The sequence below is a fragment of the Acanthisitta chloris genome, unplaced genomic scaffold (assembly GCF_000695815.1).
Source record: "Acanthisitta chloris isolate BGI_N310 unplaced genomic scaffold, ASM69581v1 scaffold3479, whole genome shotgun sequence".
In the NCBI taxonomy this organism is placed as follows: Eukaryota; Metazoa; Chordata; class Aves; order Passeriformes; family Acanthisittidae; genus Acanthisitta; species Acanthisitta chloris.
The window spans coordinates 111,104-117,608 of record NW_008692938.1 but is presented as its reverse complement, the minus strand read 5'-3'; positions in this window follow the sequence as shown (position 1 = coordinate 117,608).

The following is a 6,505-nucleotide window of genomic DNA, read 5'->3' as shown; positions in this document are numbered from 1 at the left end:
TGTGCTGAGGGGACTCTGGAGGGCAGTCCAGGCTTTAATTCCACACTCTGCCTTGGCTACAGGGCTCGGTTTCTGACCTTTCTGCACGCACTTGCTGTATTTGTCTAAGCAAAGCCTTTTTTGCTTCTAAACTAAAGAATCAACCCTCATCCTTCACTATTATTTCAGTCTATTTATACAAAGTGGAGCTCAGTGCAGACTTGAAAGGTCACAGGGAAACCCGAGGAGTGAATTGGTCCCATCGGTTCCAATGCTGCTTCGACACTAGGAAGATTCCTTGTTATTAAGCCAGGAGGAGGCTCAGTTATTAGCATCTGACTCCACTTTAAAAATGAAAATTTGCAGAAAGATTCAGAGCAGCCAAGAGCCTCCCCCTCCAGTGTTTCCAGTGGGGGGGAGTGAGCAGCAAAAGGAGGAGGGAAGTTCAGAAAGGCATTTGTGTTTATCCCTTTAGCTCCACAGACAACCCTCCTGTTCTCTCCATGACCTTTCACTTGTGTTCCTCCTGCAGAGCTAGACCTTTGTGTATCTTTGTTTCAGCACTTCAAAGCAAGGATTAGTAGAAGAACTCTCAAGGGAAAAATAAGTTTCTTATATTCACGCACTATACCCTGTATGAATATGTTTCAGATTTGCCAGCAAGATGTACTTGAGTAAGATCAACAATCCCTGCATGGATGAGTTCTGGGAGGGGAAGCGAAAAATAGCATTATTAACAGTAAAATCTGCAGAGAAGGACAAAGCAACACCTCAGCACACACATCTGCACTCCCTTAGCTCACACCCATCACCACAGCTGTGCACCCCTCGCAGCAGAGCTGGGCCACCAGCCCAGGGGGACACCCTCTGTCCCCAGCAGAGTGACCACCAGCCCAGAGGGACACACTCTGTCCTCAGCAGAGTGACCACCAGCCCAGGGGGACACCCTCAGTGCCCAGCAGAGTGACTACCAGCCCAGGGGGACACCTCTTGTCCCCGGCAGAGTGACCACCAGCCCAGAGGGACACCTCTTGTCCCCAGCAGAGCTGGACCACCAGCCCAGGGGGACACCTGTTGTCCCCAGCAGAGTGACCACCAGCCCAGGCGGACACCCTCCAGCAGAGTGACCACCAGCCCAGGGGGACATCCTCTGTCCCTGGCAGAGTGACCAACAGCCCAGGGGGACACCCTCTGTCCCTGGCAGAGTGACCACCAGCCACACATGGATACAGGAGCTGTGGTATCCTCAGCAGCAGAGCCACCTGCCCCCAGCCCACCGTGCCCACTGCACCAGCTCAGTGCTGCTGAGCCATCCCTTGGTGAGGAGAAAAGGAATGAGGACAGGGTCATCTCTGCCCCCAGTCTGATATTCACCCTCCCACTGGATCCCACTGCCCAGCTCCAGCTGCCGAAGAGATTGACCTGGCTGCTCCAGGGATTTGTGTCTGGACTACTCTACCAGAGGGAATGAATAGCTGTGCACTTACTTGGGTGAGGGGAGAAGGGAAAGCCCAAACTCCCACCCCAGACCCAGGCACATGCTTCGGCAGCACGTTAATGAATGAAGTTGGGAGCAGCTCCTGCGAGCACAGAAAGCCCAGTCAGAACAAACAGCTCCGCATGCTAATCCAGTCAGGGCTTCTCTCCTCTCCAAGGGGACTGCGGGATCATTGCTGCATTCAGGCTCAGCTACACGAAGCAGGAGGAGCAGAGGTGGAAGCTGTGGGATTTTTGGTTTCATCAAGCCTGACATCTCTGCGCTAACACATCATTTTCATCTCCATTTGAAAGCATTAATAAAAATTTGTTAGTTCAACGTGAATGCTTTGGGAAGAGCCTCCCAAATCCACACAGCTGCACACAGAGCTCCAGTGCACTGAAATGAACTCCTGATTGTTGGGGAAGAAGCACTTTATTACTGCAGGATGGGAAGGATCTTGCCAGGCAGCACCTCCCTCACACCCACGCTGAGCCAGGGTACCTGCACCCAAACTCACTGCTGATCCTGAGCAAAGACTCCTCTTCCTGGGCCTTAATCCTACCTCCTGCAAGCTCTAAAAGTCACATCTCTCCTCCCCTTGCCTTCTAGCTGGTGTCTGACTTTTCTCTTTGCACTATAAAGCTGTAGGATTCTCTTTCTACTACAAAGGCGAGCGAGGCACTAAGCAGTTGGGTTATCCCCACTCATTGTCTGGTGAGATGTGACTTAGGTCAGGCCTTGAAGTATTTCCATAAACAGTATTTAAGAAGTAAAATCATTCACACTGCAATTCTTGCAAGTCCTTGCCTGAGAGGGCCCTGAGCACAGCCTGGAGATCCACACTGTGCCCTCTCTGGAGAAGGCAAGGTTACCTCCACGGCTGGGGCACCCCAGGAGCCGCTGCTCTCCCGCTCCCAAGACCAAGGCTCTGCTGGGGCAGCAGTGAAGGGGCAAGGATGGACCCTACCTCACTCTGTGTTTTGGTCTCAGGTCTTTGCAGCACTGTTTTTTTGCAGGAATACTGCAGTTGGTTCCAGTGCTGCCTCATGTATCCTCGTTATGAAACGAGGCCCAAGATGGGACCCGTGGATTTTAATTATGGGAGTCCCATGGAGCACATGACTACACACACTCCCCCTGGCAGAGCAGCCGAGTTCTGTAGCAGCTTCAGGAGAGCACAGCTCAGGGCAGGATGCGATGCCAACCACTGTGCCCCCAGCCCAGTTCCCTCGCTGGGACCGACACGTCTGCAGGAGCAGATTCCAGGATTCTGCAGAGGACGTGCGTCCGTGACCCGACGTGTCGGCTCACCACCTTCACGTGCTGCTGCCCAGCACCTTCCCACTCACTGCTGGGCTAGAAGATGCTAGAAGCATCTTTTCCAAATAGCCTTTAAATATATTACACGGCTCACGAAGAAAGTGCTGCATAACCCAGCACTGCGGCACGGGGGGGACTGCGGCGCTCGCTCTCGCGTGGCCTCTGCCTCATACTCATCTCCTGCCTTCCCACTGAACTCTGCAGCTGAGGACGTTACTGCACCACTCCCTGTGCTGAGAGGCTGAGCTGCTCCCGTCTCTGCCCCGTGGCCCTGGCAGCAGGGACCCCTGTGGGGCTGCTCTGCGCGGGAGGAACAGGAGGAGGATTGTTTTGCCCAACTTCGTGTGGTTTCCCCCCAGACAATCTGCTCACTGTAGAGCCCCCATGGGGAGGAGGATGCCAGCTCGTGTTCACTGGTCTATAAATAGGGTGGGAAATAGGAACCCTTCACTCCTCAGCTTTCCTGACACAAATCGCTTCCTTCAATATGTTTTTTAACTAAAGTCAGATTCAGCTCAGCTCATGTTAGAGGCTCCTTCAGCATCTCCCACTCACCAGTATCCCTTCTTCCCAAGCTTTTTCAAACCACTTTTCCATTGAACTCATGCTACTCCCAGTTTATAGCTCCAGTTTATACCACACAACCATTGCACAGGACATACCAACACACCCAAAATTAAGAACTGGCAGAGAAAACCTGTTCCAGAAAAAGAAGTTTCACTTCAGTCAGTAGATCCTCTCCCGTGAACCCTTCCAGGGCCCTGCCTGCTCCCTGGAGCAGTTTGTTCGTTGGTGCTAACGAGGCATGAGTTATTGCTCGTGTTTATGATAGGGTGATGTATCCCATTAATTAGCTTTGCATGAATCAATGGAAGCCACTGAACACACAGTCCTTGGTAATTCATAACACTGGAGCAGAGGAAACAGAGTTCTTAGCATTAAATAAACAGTCATCACGATGATGAATCTCAGAATTAGCACAGAACACACCAAAGCTCTGGGGCTGAGGCAGCTGTTACGGGGTCAGGTCTGTGCTGAGCAGACATGGCACAGTGACATCCACTGCCAAGCTAGACAAAGGTGTGTGGGACACTGCACAGTGACTAACATGCAGCCTTAATTGGATTGGGATCTATTAATAGAGTTTTCCACCTCCTCTAGAACTGGAATGGCCTTCAAAGTCCTCCTTTTCTGAGCTACCAACTGATAATTTACCCACTTTAATCTGTGATTCACTGTGTTTGGTCATGATAATGAATATTCAGCTCCATCAGCACACACTTGGTTCAGTTCCTACCAAGACACTCAGCTCTGCCAGTGATCACTGGCAGTGAGTGGATCCCTCTGGCAGTGGGACCTGCTCAGCACAGCTCCAGCACAGCCCCACACCAGCTCTTCTTCCAGGGGCATCCTGCTCTTGCACGAGATGGAACAGACCCTTAACAGCGGGTTCTGACCACTGAGTGGCCGTGGAGCTCCTCCAGAGCCAGAGCTCAGCTGGTCCAGCACATCCCTGAGCATCCTCTGCTCTGTGTGTGGCTGTTTGTAAACTGAGAGTACAGATGACATGAAAATAATGAGAGCATTTTTCAGAGCAGATCCTTTTGTCATTCCCCTTTTTTCTTCCATTCCCCAGAACAAAGTGCTGCTTTTAAGTCAGCAAATCTTTCAGCTGTAATTACCCTGGGCATTCATAACTGAAAATTAAGAAATGGGGGGGGAGGAGAGGAAAGAAAGAAAGAAAGAAAGAAAGAAAGGGAGGAAAACCAACCATGCACAGGACATATTGGACACTGCAGGTTTACAAAGTGTCCCCCCCAGGCAGATCCTTCCCAATCCAGGTGGATTGTGGAGGACTTTCTAAAGATCCTGAGTTTTGGTCTCACAGGTCCCAGTGCAGCTCCCAGTGCAGCCCCTGTGCTCCCCCAGCTCCCCTGCCCAGCAAGCACCATGGCCTGGCAAAGTCTAGTTTTCCCTCTGCTTAACAACATCAAAACAGGAAGAGAAGGAGGCTGAAATGGGTCTCTGAATCTCCCAGTTACACCCTGGGCTGCCCTGAGCAGCACAGAGCAGGTCACCCCATCTCTGCATCCCACACCTCCTGCAGACCTGCTGAAATCCATTACAGACCTTTGATCTCTCCCTACAAAAAGGTTTTTCTGCTGAAAGTAGATGGGATTAAGCAGAAACAGTTTTCCCAGGGCACTCTGAGGGGGTTTTTTTCCCCTCTCTGCTTGCTTTGAAACAGAAGATGCCAACAGCAAAGACCCTGACAAGGCTTTGGGACTGTCAGCTCCTGAACGGAATCCATCCCATCAGTCAAACTTGGGATCTATCAGGAGCAAATACTCAGCAGGTGGCACAAAAATCTTGTAAAACCGAACTGTTAAATATTTAGGGCAGATGACAAACAACATGTCATAATATTTGCAAGACTGCATTTGCCATTCAAGGCATCCTCCAACTCGAGGCCCTGAGCCTCGGAAGCATCAGTGAGCACCAAGGGGCTGATTGTTGGGGTTTGGTTACACTGTGGGTGTAGAACAGCATTTAATGTCCATTTCCTGAGTCTAACAGTATATGCTACATGTCAGGTGGGTATTAACATCTATTAGCTGAGGCTTAGCAATGAATATCGGAGAAGAATTCAATTAACATGCAATAATTGGGATTTTTAATTCGGTTTGGTGGGTTTGTGCGTGGCCAACGAGCTCCTTCAGTGCAGAGCCCAGGGACTCACTAATCCTGCTTGAACTGGGAAGGCAATTTTTCTTCCCAAAAAGAGTAGCATTGTTTTTCAACACCCTGTATTTAGTTTACAAGAACCAGTTGGTCCCAGTCGGTCTGGGTTAAGTGGGATAAGTTTGCCTGATTGGCAACTGCAGGGGAGCCCCAAACTGGGGAGTGTGTGCAACACGGGACCAACCCCCAGTCCTGCAGCACATAGTGAGGACACTGTTGGATTATTTTATCTCCCTGAGGACACTGTTGGAGTATTTTATCTCTCTGAGGGTTGTGGTGCAGCCTGGTCAGCCCCAGCACGAGCTGGGATTCATTTCAGTGTGGCCTCCCTCCCTGCTCCGTACCCAGCCCCGACAGACACCCCAGACCCTCTGCAGGGCAGCGAAACACCACAGAAAATACACTTCCATCTGCATCACCTCCACCCTGTTACAGAGCCACGATAAGTCTGAGCTTTCAAACCCTCTTTCCTCCCCATATCACAGCTGATACTGGTAATCTGAACTGGTAACCAACCTCAGGGAACCCAGGGACCTGCTGAGGTGTCCCACAGTGAGAACAAGACAAACAGGAGGAGCCCAGAGCTGCCAGATCTCCCTTTTGCAGAGAGACAAACCACTTAGAGCAGAACTGCAGAGCCTGTGGGAGCCTCTCCCGGCTCTGGGAATAGTGGGACTGGGTGTCACTGGGAGCTCAGCCCGCTGGGAGCTCTCCCCACGTCACTCCTGGAGGGCTGTGCTTGCTGTGAGCTGGAGGTTGGGTAAATTAAAAGCTACGTGGCGTTTTCACTGCCTTTATCTTGATGGGAATCAGTTCCTAGGAGATTATGATGCTGCTTTCTTTTTTTTAATTAATTGAGCCTGCTTTAAAAAAAAATGCCCATTTCATTTTAATCATGTATTATGCAAATTGCAAATTTAAATATCATTAAGAAATCTGTTGCTAACTTAATTTCCTCCTGCTGTAGCGGCGCTGAGGGCGTTT